This window comes from Piliocolobus tephrosceles, chromosome 19 (genome assembly GCF_002776525.5).
Source record: "Piliocolobus tephrosceles isolate RC106 chromosome 19, ASM277652v3, whole genome shotgun sequence".
In the NCBI taxonomy this organism is placed as follows: Eukaryota; Metazoa; Chordata; class Mammalia; order Primates; family Cercopithecidae; genus Piliocolobus; species Piliocolobus tephrosceles.
Genome location: NC_045452.1, coordinates 2,071,375 through 2,091,609, shown reverse-complemented (window position 1 = coordinate 2,091,609; position 20,235 = coordinate 2,071,375).

The following is a 20,235-nucleotide window of genomic DNA, read 5'->3' as shown; positions in this document are numbered from 1 at the left end:
ATGCTGGCCTGTCCTGTGAGGTAAGACTTGTAGCCTTTCCTCTGAGAAATTAGTCCACAGATCTGGAGAATGTTCTTTAACTGCTCGAGTATTCTCTGCCTGATTCTGACTGCCTCCTCTGCCTGGTTTCCCTTTCTGATCCTCTCTCTGGCTGCCATTGCTTTTGTTTTTATGCTACATCATTGGATTTATCCTACCTTTGCCCCTTTCCTTGTAATGAGCTTATTTTTTACTCTTTTACTCTCAAAGTTGTCATATTCTTCCCTGTATTCTGGCGCTAGACTTGACTATTTCATGGAACTAGTCCTTCCCTGTTCCCTTTCATCTTTGGGTTTGATTTGGCTTTTCTGAAGTTGTGATGTATGGGTTTAACAGCCTTCATCAGAATCAGTTTCCCTCTTCCTCGTCCGTCCTTCCTTCTTCAGACAGAGTCACACTATGTTGCCTAGGCTGGAGTGCAGTGGTGCGATCATAGCTCACTGTAGCCTCGATCCCCTGGGCTCAAGCGATCCTCCCACCTCAGCCCCCTGAGTAGCTGGCGCTACAGGTGCTTGCCACCGTGCCTGGCAGGATCAGTTCTCCTCTTCGTAGGCTGACTCACAATACTTTTCACCATGAGAAATCTTATTTTGGAAATTGTATCCAACTGGCCCTGAAAGGGCAGATAGTAAAATGACAGTTGATTGATACATTGAAAATAATCAGATGGTGGCATCTCGTTGCCTAGGTTTTTGTTCTTAACTTCGGAGGTATGAAGTCCAGGGGCCTTCTCTGGTGATCTGAAGGCATGTTCTGGCCTGGGAGTGGTACAGGACTGCCGGCTGTGATGCTTTGACTCTCAGGGATTATTAGTACCTTCAGTAAATACAGTGTGTACATACTTCTGTGCCTGCGGAAAAGGGCTCAGGTCATTAGTGTGCAGTAGTGTTGCTGGTCCCGATGTCCTCTGAATTGGTTGTCCAAGTTTCCATGGTGTCTTGTGTAGAGTAGCTCTTTCTGGCATTAGGTAGGGAGAATTGACTGAGACTATTTGCTGTAGAGGACATTTGCTCTAATTTAACATAAAGATAGCAGCCTGGTTTCCCAATCACTCTCCAGCCAGGGAGGACTTTTCATTTCTGCATGTGGAAAGAAGTGTTTGTCTAGCTCCTTTGGAAATAATTGATGTCATCTTAACAGAATTGCAGAGAGAGGCAGGTCTGTTGTTCATAAGGTATAGAGGGTTGAGTCAGCCCTTCGTGTGGCCAAATTCACTATTCAGAATTCAGCCCAGTCTCCCAGCATTCACGCCCTGCCTCTGGAGTTTGGCCTCCTGGGGGGATGGCAGGGATACGTGGCTACTGCTTGCCCCCGCAGCACGTTTGTGAGATGACAGGAGATACAGTCCTTCTTCTCTGTGGCACTGGTCCTCAGCTGGTGTGTGGCTTGCTGAGTGGGGTGCCAGCTGAATCTCAGGCCCTGTTCCCTGACCTGCTTTGTCTTAGTCTGTTTTCTGTTGCTTGTAGCAGAATGCCTGAAACTGAGTGATTTATAAAGAAGTGAAATTTGTTCTTAACAGTTATGGAGGCTGGGAAGTCCAAGGTTGAGGGGTGGTGTCTGGGGAGGGCCTTTTTACTAGTGGGGACTCTGCAGGCGGTACAGGGCTGATCACATGGCGAGGGAGCTGAATGTGCCAACTCAAGTCACTTTCTCCTCTTTTGAAGACACCAGTCCCACTCCCATGATAACCCATTAATCCATTAACCCATTAGTCCATGAATGGATTAGTCATTAACCCCAGTGGCTTCCTGAAGGTTCCACCTCTCCGTACTGCCACATTGGAGATGAAATTTCTACATGAACTTCAAAAGGAACAAACATTCCAACCACAACACCCCTTTACTGGGAGCTTGTGTACTGTACATGGTAGCCGGGGTGGGAGCAAGAGCCTGGGACTCACGCAGGTCCTGAGCTCTGACGCCTGCGTAGATGTGTGCTTCGCCTTCACTGCGTGTTACCCAGGTGGTTTTTGCTACAGGTGCTGAGTGACCTTGAGATGTCAGCTCAAGCCAGGAGCACTGGTGTGGAGAGTGGTGGACTGACTTTCACAAGTGAGCAGTGGCCTCACCCTCTGCCACACTTCCATTTAGTCCTTTTATACTCTAGGTATCAAAGCATCAGCTTAGACCGAGGGACTCCTCATTCATTTCCACACTCAAATCTGTTGTCCAGAATTGAACTTGGCATCAGAGTGCAGCACAATGGTCTGCCAAGTTTAAGCGCAGGAATGCACAGAATCCCAGCGGCCGAATACAGCCTCCTCCGTTGGTAAGGGGGAGCATTGGTAACACAGCAGCATAAGGAAAAGGCAGCCCACCCCTACCAAATCTGTATTGCCGGTGGAACTGTGTTCATGGCAGAACCCTGCTGAGCTTGACCATATGTCCAGCTATTGAGTGATCTGAGTTCAAACCTACTTCCCTCCCCGTTGGTTACTGTGGTCGCCACATGGAGGTATTAGTTTGTATTTCATTCTTGACACCTGTGAGTTCTTTGTGGGGAAGTGGAATAATTAGGGCTTTAAAGTGAGGCACTCCTGAGTTTGAATGTTGTCGTCCTCTGCTTATTAGCTGGGCAAGTTAATTACCCTGTGATCCTGAGTTTTCTCATCTGTACGGTGAGAATCATGAGTTCTTTTTTTTTTTTTTTTTGAGACGGAGTCTTACTCTGTCGCCCGGGCTGGAGTGCAGTGGCCGGATCTCAGCTCACTGCAAGCTCCGCTTCCCGGGTTCACGCCATTCTCCTGCCTCAGCCTCCGGAGTAGCTGGGACTACAGGCACCCACCACCTCGCCCGGCTAGTTTTTTGTACTTTTTAGTAGAGACGGGGTTTCACCGTGTTAGCCAAGATGGTCTCGATCTCCTGACCTCGTGATCCGCCCGTCTCGGCCTCCCAAAGTGCTGGGATTACAGGCTTGAGCCACCGCGCCTGGCCGAGAATCATGAGTTCTTACTGGATTGTTGTGAGGATGAAATGAAATGAAAAGATTTCTGTGAAGTGCCCAGTACCATGCTTGACTTAAAAATAATTAATAAATGGAGGTAGATACTATAATCAGCAAGACACGGCCGACAGACCTCTCATGCCTCCTCCTTGCAAAGAAAGGAATGTTTGTGAAGTCTCATACTGAGCTTGAAATCTGACCTTGAAATGTAACTGTTTGTCAGAAGGCGAAGAGAATATGTGCACTTTTGCAAGTAATTTGTTGGCTTCATTCATATCTTGACTGCTTTAATGCTGAAAATAAGATGAGACATGGTCCTCACTCCCAGGAGCTCATGAATCTGGGGAGACAATCACGTAAACTGGTTATGAGAGAATAATTAAACTTTCCAGGTATCATGATATAAGTTAGTGTGAGGTATGGTGAAGTTAGCAATCTGTCTTTGATAGCAATCCATCTTTTTTTTTTTTTGAGACAGAGTTTCGCTCTTCTTTCCCAGGCTGGAGTACAATGGCGTCATCTTGGCTCACTGCAGCCTCTGCCTCCGGGGTTCCAGTGATTCTCCTGCCTCAGCCTCCCAAATGACTGAGATTACAGGGATGTGCCATCACGCCTGGCTAATTTTGTATTTTTAGCAGAGACGGAGTTTCTCCATGTTGGTCAGGCTGATGTCGAACTCCTGATCTCAGGTGATCTGCCTGCCTCGGCCAAAGTGCTGGGATTACAGGTGTGAGCCACCGCGCCCGGCCCATCTTTTTTGTTAAATAAGTATGGGACTGAAGTAGATGGGGGAGAAAGCTAGACTTTGGCATTATCCAATTTAAAATAACGTCCTTAGAGAATTGATGGGTCCTCGGAAGGACCTATGATAGAACAGTTAGGGTGTATTGCTTTGGCCTATTTAAAAGTAGTAATGATGGAAAGAAGCAAAAAGAGATAAAGCAGGTAATTTACTGTTTAAGCAAGTACTATTGGTAGCTTGCTGTGCGACTCAGGATGTTATTTCATCTGTCTTGACTTCTGTTTCTGCATCTGTCAAAAGGAGACATCAGCGTCGGCCTTCCAGACTCACGGAACTACAAGTTGTAAGTGGGATAATCTGCATGGAAGTACTTGGAGAAGCATGAAGTGCTGCCTACCTACGTGGTGGGGTTGGGGACACATGGGTGGACGTCACTGCACTCCAGCAGAGGAAGGTGGCATCAGAGAGGAGACCTACCAGAGGAGTCAAGACCGAGCACGTGCTCTTCCCTCTTGTCCTGCAGACCTCTGCTTTAAGTTACTCAGAAGAGCTTTCCTGACTTAGGGCCTCTTTTTTTTTTTTTGATTGTTATTGGTTTAATGATAATTTCTTTTTACAATAATGACTTTCAATTCTAGAGAAAAAATTTTTTAATTGAGGTATAATTTTCATGCAAAATAATCTGCAGATTTTTTTTTAACTCTTATGGTTAGGTGGGCATTGACAGATGAATATATATCCACATAACTTCCATAATCAAGATATAAACTCTGTCTGTTAACTCAGAAAGTTTCTTTTTTTTAAATTATACTTTAAGTTCTAGGATACATGTGCACAACGTGCAGGTTTGTTACATAGGTATACATGTGCCATGTTGGTTTGCTGCACCTATCAACTTGTCATTTACATTAGATATTTCTCCTAATGCTAACCCTCCCCCAGTCTCCCACCCCTCGACAGGCCCTGGTGTGTGATATTCCCCTTCCTGTGTCCAAGTGTTCTCATTGTTCAGTTCCCACCGATGAGTGAGAACGTGCGGTGTTTGGTTTTCTGTGCTTGCAATAGTTTGCTGAGAATGATGGTTTCCAGCTTCATCCATGTACCTGCAAAGGACATGAACTCGTCCTTTTTCTATGGCTGCATAGTATTCCATGGTGTATGTGTGCCATGTTTTCTTAATCCAGTCTATCATTAACAGACGTTTGGTTTGGTTCCAGTCTTTGCTATTGTGAATAGTGCCTCAATAAACATACGTGTGCATGTGTCTTTGTAGTAGCATGATTTATAATCCTTTGGGTATATACCCAGTAATGGGATTGCTGTGTCAAATGGTAATTCCCATTCTAGATCCTTGAGGAATTGCCACACTGTCTTCCACAATGATTGAACCAATTTACACTGCCACCAACAGTGTAAAAGTGTTCCTGTTTCTCCACATCTTCTCCAGCATCTCATTTCCTGACTTTTTAATGATTGCCATTCTAACTGGCGTGACATGGTATCTCATTGTGGTTTTGATTTTGATTTACATTTCTCTGATGGCCAGTGATGATGAGCATTTTTTCGAAAATGTGTCTGTTGGCTGCATAGATGTCTTCTTTTGAGAAGTGTCTGTTCATATCTTTTGCCCACTTTTTGATGGGGTTGTTTTTTTCTTGTAAATTTGTTTGAGTTCTTTGTAGATTCTGGATATTAGCACTTTGTCAGATGGGTAGACTGCAAAAATATTCTCCCATTCTGTAGGTTGCCTGTTCCCTCTGATGGTAGTTTCTTTTGTTGTGCAGAAGCTCTTTAATTACATCCCATTTGTCTATTTTGGCTTTTGTTGCCATTGCTTTTGTTGTTTTACTCATGTAGTCCTTGCCCATGCCTATGTCCTAAATGGTATTGCCTAGGTTTTCTTCTGGGTATTTATGGTCTTAGATCTAACATTTAAGTCTTTAATCCATCTTGAATTAATTTTTGTATAAAGTGTAAGGAAGGGACACAGTTTCAGCTTTCCACATATGGCTAGCCAGTTTTCCCAGCACCATTTATTAAATAGGGAATCCTTTCCCCATTTCTTGTTTTTGTCAGGTTTGTCAAAGATCAGATGGTTGTAGATGTGTGGTATTATTTCTGAGGGCTCTTTTCTGTTCCATTGCTCTATATCTCTGTTTTGGTACCAGTACCACGCTGTTTTGGTTACTGTAGCCTTGTAGTATAGTTTGAAGTCAAGTAGCATGATGCCTCCAGCTTTGTTCTTTTTGCTTAGGATTGTCAAGAGGTGGCGGCTAGTGGTTCCATATGAACTTTAAAGTCGTTTTTTCCAATTCTGTGAAGAAAGTAATTGGTAGCTTGATGGGAATCACATTGAATCTATAAATTACTTTGGGCAGTATGGCCATTTTCATGATACTGATTCTTCCTATCCATGAGCATGGAATATTCTTCCATTTGTTTGTGTTCTCATTTATTTCGTTGAGCAGTAGTTTGTAGTTCTCCTTGAAGGACCTCTTTATTTCTCGTAAGTTGAATTTCCAGGTATTTTATTCCCTTGGTAGCAGTTGTGAATGGGAGTTCACTCATGATTTGGCTCTCTGTTTGTTATTGGTGTATAAGAATGCTTGTGATTTTTGCACATTGATTTTGAATCCTGAGACTTTGCTGAAGTTGCTTATCAGCTTAAGGAGATTTTGGGCTGAGACAATGGGGTTTTCTAAATACACAATCATGTCATCTGCAAACAGGGACAATTTAACTTCCTCATTTCCTAATTGAATACCCTTTATTTCTTTCTCTTGCCTGATTGCCCTGGCCAGAACTTCCAACACTATGTTGAATAGGAGTGGTGAGAGAGGACATCCCTGTCCTGTGCCAGTTTTCAAAGGGAATGCTTCCAGTTTTTGCCCATTCAGTATGATATTGGCTGCAGGTTTGTCATAAATAGCTCTTATTATTTTAGATATGTTCCATCAATACCTAGTTTATTGAGAGTTTTTAGCATGAAGGGCTGTTGCATTTTGTCGAAGGACTTTTCTGCATCTATTGAGATAATCATGTGGCTTTTGTTGTTGGTTCTGTTTATGTGATGGATTATGTTTATTGATTTGCATATGTTGAACCAGGCTTGCATCCCAGGGATGAAGCCGACTTGATTGTGATGGATAAGCTTTTTGATGTGCTCCTGGATTCTGTTTGCCAGTATTTTATTGAGGATTTTTGCGTCGATGTTCTTCAGGGATATTGGTCTAAAATTCTCTTTTTACGTGGCCTCTCTGCCAGGCTTATGGTATCAGGATGATGTTGGCCTTATAAAATGAGTTAGGGAGGATTCCCTCTTTTTCTATTGATTGGAAGTTTCAGAAGGAATGGTACCAGCTCCTCTTTGTACCTCTGGTAGAATTTGGCTGTGAATCCATCTGGTTCTGGACTTTTTTTGGTTGGTAGGCTATTAATTACTGCCTCAGTTTCAGAGCCTGTTATTGTCTATTCAGAAATTCAACTTCTTCCTGGTTTAGTCTTGGGAAGGTGTATGTGTCCAGGAATTTGTCCATTTCTTCTAGGTTTTCTAGTTTATTTGTGTAGAGGTGTTTATAGTATTCTCTGATGGTAGTTTGTATTTCTGTGGGATCAGTGGTGATATCCCCTTTATCATTTTTTATGTGTCTATTTAATTCTCTCTTTTCTTCTTTCTTAGTCTTGCTAGCGGTCTATTAATTTTGTTGATCTTTTCAAAAAACCAGCTCTTGGATTCATTGATTTTTTTGAAGGGTTTTTTGTGTCTTTATCTCTTTCAGTTCTGCTCTGATCGTAGTTATTTCTTGCCTTCTGCTAGCTTTTGAATTTGTTTGCTCTTGCTTCCCTCATTCTTTTAATTGTGATGTTAGGGTGTCGATTTTAGATCTTTCCTGCTTTCTCTTGTGGGCATTTAGTGCTATAAATTTCCCTCTATACACTGCTTTAAATGTGTCCCAGAGATTCTGGTACATTGTGTCTTTGTTCTCATTGGTTTCAAAAAACATCTTTATTCCTGCTTTCTTTTTGTTATGTACCCAGTAGTCATTCAGGAACAGGTTGTTCAGTTTCCATGTAGTTGAACGGTTTTGAGTGAGATTCTTAATCCTGAGTGCTAGTTTGATTGCACTGTGACCTGAGAGACAGTTTGTTGTGATTTCTGTCCTTCTACATTTGCTGAGGAGTGCTTTATTTCCAATTATGTGGTCAATTTTAGAATAAGTGTGATGTGGTGCTGAGAAGAATGTATACTCTGTTGATTTGGGGCGGAGAGTTCTGTAGATGTCTATTAGGTCTGCTTGTTGCAGAGCTGAGTTCAGGTCTCGGATATCCTTGTTAACTTTCTGTCTCGTTGATCTGTCTAATATTGACAGTGGGGTGTTAAAGTCTCCCATTATTATTGTATGGGAGTCTAAGTCTCTTTGTAGGTCTCTAAGGACTTGCTTTATGAATCTGGGTGCTCCCGTATTGGGTGCATATATATTTAGGATAGTTAGCTCTTCTTGTTGAACTGATCCCTTTGCCATTATGTAATGGCCATCTTTGTCTCTTTTGATCTTTGTTGGTTTAAAGTTTGTTTTATCAAAGAGTAGGATTGCAACCCCTGCTTTTTTTTTTTTCTTTGCTTTCCATTTGTTTGGTAGATCTTCCTCCATCCCTTTATTTTGAGCCTATGTGTGTCTTTGCATGTGAGATGGATCTCCTGAATACTGCACAGTGATGGGTCTTGACTATCCAATTTGCCAGTCTGTGTCTTTTAATTGGGGCATTTAGCCCATTTACATTTAAGGTTAATATTGTTATGTGTGAATTTGATTCTGTCATTGTGATGTTCGCTGGTTATTTTTCCCGTCAATTGATGCAGTTTCTTCCTAGCATCAATGGTCTTTACAGTTTGGCATGTTTTTGCAGTGGCTGGTACTGGTTGTTCCTTTCCATGTTTAGTGCTTCCTTCAGGACCTCTTGTAACGCAGGCCTGGTGGTGACAAAATCTCTCAGCATTTGCTTGTCTGTAAAGGATTTTATTTCTCCTTCGCTTATGAAGCTTAGTTTGGCTGGATATGAAATTCTGGGATAGAAATTCTTTTCTTTAAGAATGTTGAATATTGGCCCCCACTCTCTTCTGGCTTGTAAGGTTTCTGCCGAGAGATCTGCTGTTAGTCTGATGGGCTTCCGTTTGTGGGTAACTCACCCTTTCTCTGGCTGCCCTTAACACTTTTCCCTTCATTTCAACCTTGGTGAATCTGACAATTCTGTGTCTTGGGGTTGCTCTTCTCGAGGAGTATCTTTGTGGTGTTCTGTGTATTTCCTGAATTTGAATGTTGGGCCTCTCCTACTGTTCTAAGTCACCATCGCCTGTGCATATCCTTCCCAGCACCCATAAGTTGTAATTATGTGCTTGCTTGCTTACTTGTTTATTGTCTGTATTTTCCGCTAGACGGTAAGCTCCCCAAGGGCAGGCACTGTGTTTCCATTCACCACTGTCAGTTTAATTGCAAGCATAGATCTTGACATATACCACACACTCAATAAATAATGTGCCAAATGGAGTGAAAGGTGGCAAGACACGTGGATCTCTGCCTGACACACAGCTGCTCTGGGGATGCTCAGGTGCACACCTCGTTGATGTCTTCTCATGCAAAGCCGTGTGCACATCTGAGAAGGGTATCTAAGAACCCTGCTGGTGCAGGTTCTAAATGCCACAGGCTGGATCTGTGACTCATCCCTCCCCTTCCCCCACATGTCCCTTTCTGCTCATTTAGGGATGCCAGACTCAGTTTGCATTCAGGGTACACATTGAATTCGATCAGTCTGTCCCTTCAGAAGGGACAAGTCACTCTGGACTTGGTTCCATGGAGTTGGTAACTTGCTGGTAGCTTGCCAGGCAGGGAGCATGTGTCCTGTTGGCGATTTATATAGCACACAACCCTGGTCCTGGTCAGAAGCCACACCCCACTGGGCTCCCAGCTGTCTGCCAGATCTGATGCCAAGCGGTGGTGTGTGGGTGTTCCTTAGGATGTGAAGCCTGGTGCAGATGCCATTCACAGGCTGCTGGGCCCCTCAGATCACTGTTTCTCAGACCACTTACGCGATACCCTTGTGGGGCTTTTGTTTTTAGTTTCTTTCCAAATGGTGGTATAACATACATTTTATAAAGTGCACAAAGCTTAAGTGTGCAGCTTGAATTTTTATGTATGTGAACATCTGTGTGTACCCAGCAGGGTTTAGTCAGTGGAGTTAGGGATAAGGGACTTATTACAGGAATTAGACTCTGCACAAGTTGGGGGACCAAGGGATGTGGGGGTCCAGATGGTGGGGAGGTCAGAGAGGAGTCACTCCCCGGTCGCCTGAAGCACTGGTGTGGGTGGACGTGCCCGAGCTCACAGGGACGCCCGGAACCCCAGTACGTTGCGGAGGTGGAGCCGCCGGAGGGGAGTGTGTGGGGAGGCGCGGCCTCTGGGGAGCTGCTGTCCAGTGGGGTTCCCGGCCCAGTGACTAGTGGGAGACCTGGGGCCTGTGACTGGCCAGCAGGGTCAGCGTGAGGAAGAGGAGCTGGCCGCAGTGTGGAGGGTGGGGCAGGCTGGGACCTCCAGGTGCGCACGTCTCTGTCCTTCACCTCATGGCCACTGCTTCAGTTCACCTTCCGAGCTTTAGGGAACTTCTTGGCGTGGCCAGTTCTAACTCACACTCTAACTGGGGGCCCTGGGAAACAGTTCGCAGCTTAACCAAGTCGACACAGCACCACTGTCCAGATCAGGGTCCCAAGTCCCAGCCCTGCCCAGGTAGCTACTGTGTGAGCTGACTTCTGTACCGTAGACATTAACTTTGCTCTTGTCTTTGTGCACATGGAGTCATGCAGTATTTTCTGTCCTGTGTCTGCCTTCTTTTGCCCAGCACTAATCTGTGAGTTTTGTCGGTGTGGCTGGATGTTGCAGTAGTTCATTCCTCTTTCCTGCTATGTGGTATATTCCATTGTGTGACTGTAACTGCACCGTATCACTTTGCTGCTGTTGGTCATTTGAATGTTTCCAATTTTTGAGTATTATGAATAAAGCTGCAATGAACATTCTTGTACTTGTCTTTTGGCTAACATAAGACATTGATTTCTGTTGGCTGTATCCCCAAGAACAGAATTGCTGAGTTTTAGGGTAGATGTATATGTAGCTTTAAGAACCACTGCTGAACAATTTTCCATAGTGATTGTATGGGTTCACACACACATTGTCTGAGCGTTCCAGTTGTTCCCTATCGTTGCCTACTTGTGGCATTGTCAGTCTTTAATTTTAGTTATTCTGATGGGTAATTGGATCTCGTTGTGGTTTGGATGGACTTCCTAGTGACTACTACATTGAACACCTGTTCATATGCCTTGGTGATTTGAGTGTCCTCTTTTGTGATATGCTTGACCAAATCTTCTGCCTGATTTTCCTTTGGTGTCTGTGTTTTTCTTCCTTACTGATTTATGCAAACTTTTTCTACATTCCAGATATGAGAGTTTTCTTGGTTACACATAGCCCTTTTGCTTTAAAGAGGTTTGTTCCTTCTGAAATAGAGCACTGAGGCCGGGCGCAGTGGCTCACGCCTGTAATCCCAGCACTTTGGGAGGCCAAGGCGGGTGGATCACCTGAGGTCAGGAGTTCGAGACCAGCCTGGGCATCAGGTGAAACCCTGTCTCTACTAAAACTTCAAAACTTAGCCAGGCATGATGACACATGCCAGTAGTCCCAGCTACTCGGGAGCCTGAGGCAGGAGAACTGCTTGAACTTGGGAGGCAGAGGTAGCAGTGAGCTGAGATCGCGCCACTGCACTCCAGCCTGGGTGACGGAGCAAGACCCTGTCAAAAAAAAAAGAAAGAGAAGAAAGAGAAAGAAAAATGAAATAGAGCACAGATGGCTTTCAGGCCTGTTTACAGAGGGAAGCCTTTGGAAAAAATGTTGTTACTTACTGGTCTTTTTTCAGGAATTGGAAGTTAAATAGCCCAACTTACACATGGTTTTAAAAACAAAATATTGAAGGCTGGCATAGTGGCTCATGCCTGTGAATCCCAGCACTTGGAGAGACCAGGACAGGAGGATTGCTTGAAGCCAGGAGTTCAGGATCAGCCTGTGCAACAGAACTAGACCGTGACTCTGCAAAAAAAAAAAAAAAAATTAGCCGGGCGTGGTGGTGTGCATCTGTAGTTCCATCTCCTTGGGAGGCTGAGGTGGGGGAAGTTGTTTAGCCCAGGAGTTTGAGGTTACAGTGAGCTATGATGGCACCGCTACACTCCAGCCTGGCAGACAGAGGGAGACTCTTTCTTTGGGGTAAAAAAAAAAAGGCCAGGCGCGGTGGCTCATGCCTGTAATCCCAGCACTTTGGGAGGCTGAGGTGCATGGATCACAAGGTCAGGCGATCAAGACTATCTTGGCTAACACGGTTAAACCCCGTCTGTACTAAAAATACAAAAATTAGCTGGGCGTGGTGGCGGGCGCCTGTAGTCCCAGCTACTTGGGAGGCTGAGGCAGGAGAATGGCGTGAACCCGGGAGGCAGAGCTTGCAGAGCCGAGATTGCGCCACTGCACTCCAGCCTGGGCGACAGAGCAAGACTCCGTCTCAAGAAAAAAAAGTTCTAAGGGTGACAGTCGTCAGGGTAGTGTCATTACAGTGATTGTGTTCACCCCCCTATGGTGCGTGTAGCACAGTATATAAAGCCACAGGGTAACATGTCTTTCTAAGTGTTCTGGTTGTTCATCGTATCAGGGCAGTGTTATTTCCAGGAGTGAATGTGTTCACCAAAGTGTGGTGCATGTACTGCGTTACGTAAAGTTGCCTTTATGTTTCTTAAGTACTCTTTGCAATGTGAATCACAGCAGTCTTACTGCAGTGAGTGAATGTGTTCACCACAGTAGATATGTCTCATACGCTACTCGAAGACACATGCAGACAGGTGTTTCATTTTTTTCTTTTTTTTTTTTTTTTGAGACAGAGTCGCTCTGTCGCCCAGGCTGGAGTGCAGTGGCATAATCTCGGCTCACTGCAAGCTCCACCTCCCAGGTTCACGCCATTCTCCTGCCTCAGCCTCCCGAGTAGCTGGGACCACAGGCACCTGCCACCACGCCAGGCTAATTTTTTTGTATTTTTAGTAGAGATGGGGTTTCACCATGTTAGCCAGGATGGTCTCGGTCTCCTGACCTCGTGATCACCCACCTCGGCCTCCCAAAGTGCTGGGATTACAGGCATGAGCCACCGTGCCCGGCCCGCAGACAGGTGTTTCTAACAGTACTATTCCTCGAATCAGGTCATGTTCCCGCAGTGGGTGAATGTGTCCACCCACAGCATATATGCTGCATATAGTAATGTGAAAGTGTCCACCCTCTGCATATGTGCTGCGTATAGTAACGTGAATGTGTCCACCCACTGCATATATGCTGCATATAGTAAACTATGGCAAGACACATGTAAATAAAACCCCAATTTATCTCGAGTGCTCAGAGTATACACGCAGAAGCCAAACCTTTAATTCACTCCTTAAAGTGTGTGTTGGGGGCTGGCACTGCTAAATGCTGGAAATAGAAGCCAGACGGAGAGACACTTGCTGTCTTCTAGGAGCCCAGCACCTGGTAAGAGGTGCTTGGAGAGCAGAGGTAAGATCTATGTGTAGGAAGAAGGGCAGGGCAGAGTTGTTCTGGGAAGGGCTTGGAGATGTGACCCTAATGCCCTGATGGATAAGTAGGTTCATGTTCGTTATCTGCCTTAGTTCAGAGAAGACTGAAGCAGCTCAGAGGACAAGCAGAGGTTCAGAGAAGTGTGTGCACGGGCGGGGAACGTGTGTTCTAGGTTGTGAAAACAAACCGTGCTGGAAAGAACATGGGTGTTCCTGGAGCAGCAGGCAGACGTCAGGGGCTGAGCACAGGGGTGTTGGGAGGTTAGGTGATGAGGGTGGAGGTGAAGCAGGACCTGCAACCCCAAGCTTAGCCTGGCAGGAAAATGGTGTATTTCAAAGTGTAAGCAAGGGGTGGCTTAAGTAGATTTGTTTAGAAAGATCACTTTGGAAGACACATAGTATGGGAATTGCACACTTGAGCAGGGTGTATTTGTGTTACACCCCATGTTCACGGCAAGCTTATGCACAGTAATCAAAGGTAGAAACAGCCCAGCTCTCCATTGATGGGTGAATGGAAAAAGTAAATGCAGTGTGGACTACAATGGAATTATTATTCAGCCATGAAAAGGAATGAGGTCATGATTTATGTTACGATGTGGATGAACCTTGAAACCCTTATACTAAGTGAAATAAGCCAGACACAGAGGGACAAATAACATGATCCTACTTATGTGAGGTACCTGGAGTAGACAGATTCATAGAGCCAGAATAGAATGGTGATCACCATGGGCTGAGGAAGGGGGAAATGGGGAGCCAGTGTTTAATGGGTACAGAGTTTCTGTTGGGGATGACAAAAAAGTTCTAGAGACAGACAGTGGCGATGGTTGTGCAACATTGTGAATAAATTTAATACCACTGAATTGTGCAATTAAAAATGGTTAGAAACAACTTTTATATTGTATATAGCTTAACACATTAAGAAAATAAACCAAAATTACCTTGAGGAAGGGTCTACATTTAGGAGACTATTGCAGGAGTCCAGGTGTAGACAATGAAGTCCAATGCAGTGACGTTAGAAAGGAAGAATAAATGGGCGAGGAATTTAGGAAGAGCAAATGCGAATATACCCTGCACTGCCCTGCGTCCCCACCATGCTTGGCATGGTACAGTCGCCTGCACGCCGACGCCCCCAGCCTTTTCCAGTGGGAAGTAAGGGCAGTGTGGAGGCCAACACCTGGAGTTCTGACTTAGGTAGACAGCAGTTTTACTAGAATTGTGATTCAGGGAGAGACGTAAGTTTGGGAGGGAAGATGGGGTTGTGTTTTGAGTAACCTGAGTTGGAGGCGCCCTGGCATATTCTGATGGAGATGTCCAGGGGACAGTTACAAAGATGGCGCTGGAACGAAATGGAAAGATAGAGGGCCAAGGAGAGAGCCCTAAGCGCCCTCTCTACTTAGAAAGTGGTGTAAAAAGCCAGAGGAGCATGCAGAGAGAAACTAGGGCAGGAGAGTTCAGCTGTATAATCCTTTGTTCTCCGCCAGGTTGGCTTTTTGGTTACTCTACAGATTCACACTTCTCCCTTGGGATATTCCTTTTCCAAGCCAGGCTGTTGTTGGGAGGGCACAGACGTCCTGGAATGCCAAGATTGAGGATGGTGAAATGGGCTCAGGGAAGGGTGTTCCTCTCTAAGTTGGACTGTGTATTGGGAAGTTGTAGACCTTTAGTCTTCTAACCGTTTCTGCTTTGTTGATTCCACTGTCCCTTCATTGCATTGCTCATGTTCTGCATATGAAGAAAAATTGAGAGCTTTGACCAGCATCAATGTCAGGATGAAAGACATCGGTAAGACCTTACAGTCCCATGGATACCATCAGTTAAAATGCCTGTGCATTTATGTTTTCCAAGGTCAAAACATTTTTTTTCACAAATTTTATTTCTTTGATCAGTGATTTAGAAGATTTTTGGGTTTGGGACTCACAACCTGTCATTTTATACAGTATTTTTGAAAGCATCCGGGAGGAAGGGACAGTGCCTGTTTGAGGATTTAACTGAAACGTGTTTGGTTCCTTGACTGTAGTGCTGAGATCTGTCATGGTGAAGAGAGATTTGTGCGGTAGTACCGTTCCGGCACTGTGGAAAGAGGGGTGCCGGGAAAACATGGACAGATGAACGGCTTCTTTGTTTTAGCTTGGGGAGCACTATTCTCAACAAGAGTTACTTAAAAAAAAAATGTTTAGGTTTCGAGGTCCTCCAGCCAAGCCCAGTTGAATGCTTTTCAGGCAGAGGCAGGATAGCTGTGACCTCCTCAGCTTCCTGCCTGCTCTGAGCTCCCTTCGTGTTGCTGAATGGGCAGCAACAACAGGTAAATAATCAACCTCTATTTTCACATTCCTCGTAAAACTGACTGAATCATAATCGTCTTCAGGTTTGGGAGATATTAAATATCCCTTCCAGGGTGATGGAGATATTCTGATACTAGATAGTGGTGATGGTTGCACAAGTTGGCAAATTTACTAAAAATCACTGATTGTACACCGAAAACGGGTGAATCTTATCGTCTGTAAGTTATACCGCAATCAAGTGGTATAGAAAAACATGCCCTCCAGTCCTGAGAACAGTATGTTTTTCCAGCCTGGCGGTTCTAGGGGAGCGAGAAGCCCTGCTCCGAGTCCTTTGGTTTCCTGGCCGAGCCCTCCAGAGGTCCTGAAGTCAGGAACTTGGTACAGCTTGTGGCTCTCACCTGGCTCTCCTCCCCTTGCTCCCCTGCCCTTGTCCTCCCAGGTGCTCGGCACCTAGCATGGTTGGAATATTTACCAGGAATGAGACAAGCTCATTTTGGTTTCTGGCTAGAGGGTAGATCTCCAGGATCCAGAGCCCAATATCCAGTTTGTGGCTTATTCGGATCCCATGACTCTTCCCCGCTGTTGCTATTTGGTCAGTTTCATTGCTCTGTTGACACCCAGTTTGCAGGGTGTGTTAGGCCATTGTTGTGTTGTTATAAAGAAATACCTGAGATGGGTAATTTATAAAGAATAGCAGTTTAATTGGCTCATGGTTCTGCAGGCTGTACGGGAAGCATGGTGCCACCATCTGCTTCTGATGAGGCCTCAGGAAGCCTCCAATCATGGTGGAAGGTAATGAGGAACTATCATGTCACCTGGTGAGAGCAAGAGGGCGAGGTCCCAGGCTTTTAAACAGCCAGATCCCATGTGAACTAACTGAGCAAGAACTCACTCATCACCAAGGATGGCGCTAAACCACTCATCAGGGATCCACTCCCATGATCCATTCACTTCCCACCAGGCCCCACCTCCAGCATTGGGAAACACATTTCAACATGAGATTTGGAGGGGCAGACATCCAAACCATTTCACACGGCAAGCGGGGAATTTTGGTGAAACTTCATTTGAAGTAGGAGAGGAGGTTGCACCGGTGGTTAAAGAATGATATCAGTTGTCTATGCTCTCTAACTTTTTACCCTCTTTCTACTGCTTTCTTCCTAAAAGTATCTAGGTGATTGGAAATCAGGTAACACACTTTCCCTTTGTCCCAAATGCCTTTTATGCGTTGGATTGCAGTGGTAGAAGGCAGATTTGTTTCAGTATTTTGATTGTTAGTGATCTTCTCTTCAAGAGTAGTAGCCTCCATGATGGTGAAGGTCTTGTCTGCCCCCACTGCCGTGCCAGCTCTTGTCACATACCAGTTTGCTAATACACTGATTTGCTGTTGCCAACAGGGATGGAAGCTTACTGTGAACGGTGGGTTGAGTTGCCCTGAGGAAGGAAGGTCAGAGCACTGAAGCTATTGTGGGCATGTTACTATGTCATCCTGCAGCAGTATTTATGAAATACCGGCTGTTCTCACACTGTGGCTTGAGATGCTCTGGGGCTTCCAGTTGGACGTCTTCTGAAATACAGGGTTGCTTAATTAAGGCCCTTTAACAAAGTCTTTATGCCCATGGTGTTTAGCACAGGTTGAGTATCTCTTCTGAAATGCTTGGGATCAGATGTGTTTTGGATTTCATATTTTTTTCAGATTTTAGAATATTTGCACTATACCTACCAGTTGAGCATCCCTAATCTGAAAATCTGCAATCAGAAATGCCCCATTGTTTCCTTTGAGTGTCATGTTGATGCTCAGAAACATTCAGATTTTGGGATATTTCCAATTTGGGATTTATAACCTGTATCTATATCAAATATTTATTTAAGTTGAACAGAGTACATTGGCTTTTCCTTGCCCCAGTGAGTAGTATTTCTCAAGGTGGTATATTTAATCTGTGCCTGAACTGGTCCGAGGGGGTGAGATATGCCTGATCTGCTGGCTGTGCCCTGGTGAATTGGAGTCTATGGTGCTTGGCTGCAGAGAGCTGTCTAGGATTTGTGAGAGGGCTGACGGTGTCCTTTGGTGGCCTTCCCATAAGGATGGTGATATGGTTTGGCTGTGTTCCCACCCAAATCTCATACTGAATTGTAGCTCCCATATTCCCCACGTGTCATGGGAAAGACCTGGTGGGAGGTAATTGAATCATGGAGGTGGTTACCTCGATGCTTTTCTCGTGATAGTGAGTTCTCATTGTATCTGATGGTTTTGTAAGGGGCTTTGCTCCCCCTTCGCTGTGCACTTCTCCTTGTTGCTGCCGTGTGAAGAAGGATGTGTTTGCTTCCCCTTCCACCATGATCATAAGTTCCTTGAGTCCTCCCCAGCCATGCTGAACTATGAGTCAATTAAACCTGTTTCCTTATAAATTACCCAGTCTCAGATATGTCTTTATTAGCAGCGTGAGAATGGACTAATACAGATGGCTTCCCTGGAGTTAGACTTGTGGAAGCCGCAGTTGGCAAGAGGGTCACAGCAGTAACACTTTCTAATATCCCTTAGGGAACACTTCAGATTTTAGGTTTCAGTCCTTGGAGCAAGCCAAAGAATATGTATCCCAGAGCCAGTAGACCAATGAGTCCTGTGCCTGTAGCAAACTAGACAAGTGCTTTAGAAAACCAAGGGGTGGGCAAAGCCCAGCTCAGAACCCGAGACTGCCACTGGGCCCCAGCAGGGACCGGAAGGTGGCCCGGGCCATTTGGCCATCAGGTGCTGGCATCTTAGGCCAGGGTAGATGTGGAATGGAGCCGGTAGGCCCCTCTGGCTCTACACTGGCTAATCTTATTGGTGCTGAATTGAGTAAAGATTAATAAGTCTTTTGTAGAAAAAAAAAAAAATGTGGTAGGTTGCTGGCTTGGAGCCCAGAGCAGTTGGAATTTTGGAGCCCAAAGAGGTCATGGCAGTTGGTTTTTGGGAGAAAAGAAACCACAGTTTTGGCTCTAGTTCTATATGCCCTGGACAGGGTAGGTTCACCCCTAGAGCCAGGGATGCATAAGTAGGGAGAAGTTGTGGGCTGTCAACTTTCAAGACCCTGCCTGAGTGTAGCTTGGGGAATTTGCAGTATTCCTTGAGCAGAAGAAAGTAAGCTTGTGACTCACTTTCTCTGAATGTTTCATTTCCAACCAAATGTGTCTCCTTCCCATGGAGGTGGTGTGGTGAGGGATGTAGCTGGGGGAGTGATCTCAGAGGTCAGTGGCCATCAGCAGAGGGAGAGGTTTGGCTTGGAGAAGCATTTGATCCACTGATTAATTGTGCCTAAGTCCCATCCTCTTTTAAGCTAATTTCAAGGGAAAACACATTCCACTGAGCTGGTTTAGGGTTGGTTGTCTAGATTTATTTCTGTTTTGGAAAGAACAACTGAGATTTTCTCCATGAAAATAGGAAGAAAACTATGGCCTTGGAGCTAGCTAGCCCTCTTTCCCCATTCCTTTCTGTGCTTGGGTTTGAGCATGCACAGCTACCTTATTGGAGAATAAAGACCCTCCTGTGCTCACCATGCTGTGCCCTGGTGCATACACTTGAACCTGGTTTTCTTCCTTCCCGAGCCATTTGCATCTCTAAGAAGCCTGTGGGGCATGAGCCTTCCCTTCAGCCAGTCTAATTCTTGGAAGCTTCAACATCACAATACCAGTGACTTAGTGTCTGAAAAAGGTAAGGATCATCCTGGAATGTGAACGGAAAACAGCAGTCCTGTTCACAATCAAGAGCCATTCAGACATGCCTTAGGGAACTCAACTTTGGCTGCTTCCTGGTCCTTCTTATACCCCCTAAATTGTAACAAGTTAGTAACAAATTAATCATCATGCAAATACCCTTTCTCCTTTCCTGTAGTTCTGTGACATTAGATGTTATGACCCAGGTGAGCCTTCTGTTTATCGTTTCCCTTCTTTCTTGGCGTCTGCCCGCATCTGTACTACGTGCAAGCATGAACCTGAATTCCTCTACCTAGCCAGACCCAAACACAAACGGGTAGGCAGACCTGGACTTAATTCCAGAGCAAGTGAGGAGTGTTGAAGGGGAGGCACGCACCCAGGTGGGAGGGAACACAGAGGAAAAGGGGATTGGTTGCCTGGGGCTGGGGTGGGCGGGGTCACTTTAGTGAAGTCCGGAATGCGAGCTGCAGTCTCCAGCGCAGGAGGGGCATTGTAGGCAAAGGTGAGGAGGCGGCGGAGGTGAGGAACGCCTAAGAGCGCGAGCGCGGTGCGGTGCATGCCAGGAACCTGAGAGAATGGGTTGCATCTATAAATAGTAGTGAGAAGAGTTGGCTTTTTGAGCCTTGCTGCGGGTTTGGATTGTTTCCTAGTGTCAACAGAGGCAGCAACGGGTCACGTTGGCTCCTACGAAAGACCCTTCTGGCACTTGTGGAGTATGTTTTGGAGCAAGTTTAGTTTAGATTAAGGGGCAGTTGGCCGGGCGCGGTGGCTCACGCCTGTAATCCCAGCACTTTGGGAGGCCAAAGTGGGTGGATCACTTGAGGCCAAGAGTTCGAGACCAGCCTGGCCAACATGGTGAAATCCCATCTCTACTAAAAATACGAAAATTATCCAGGTGT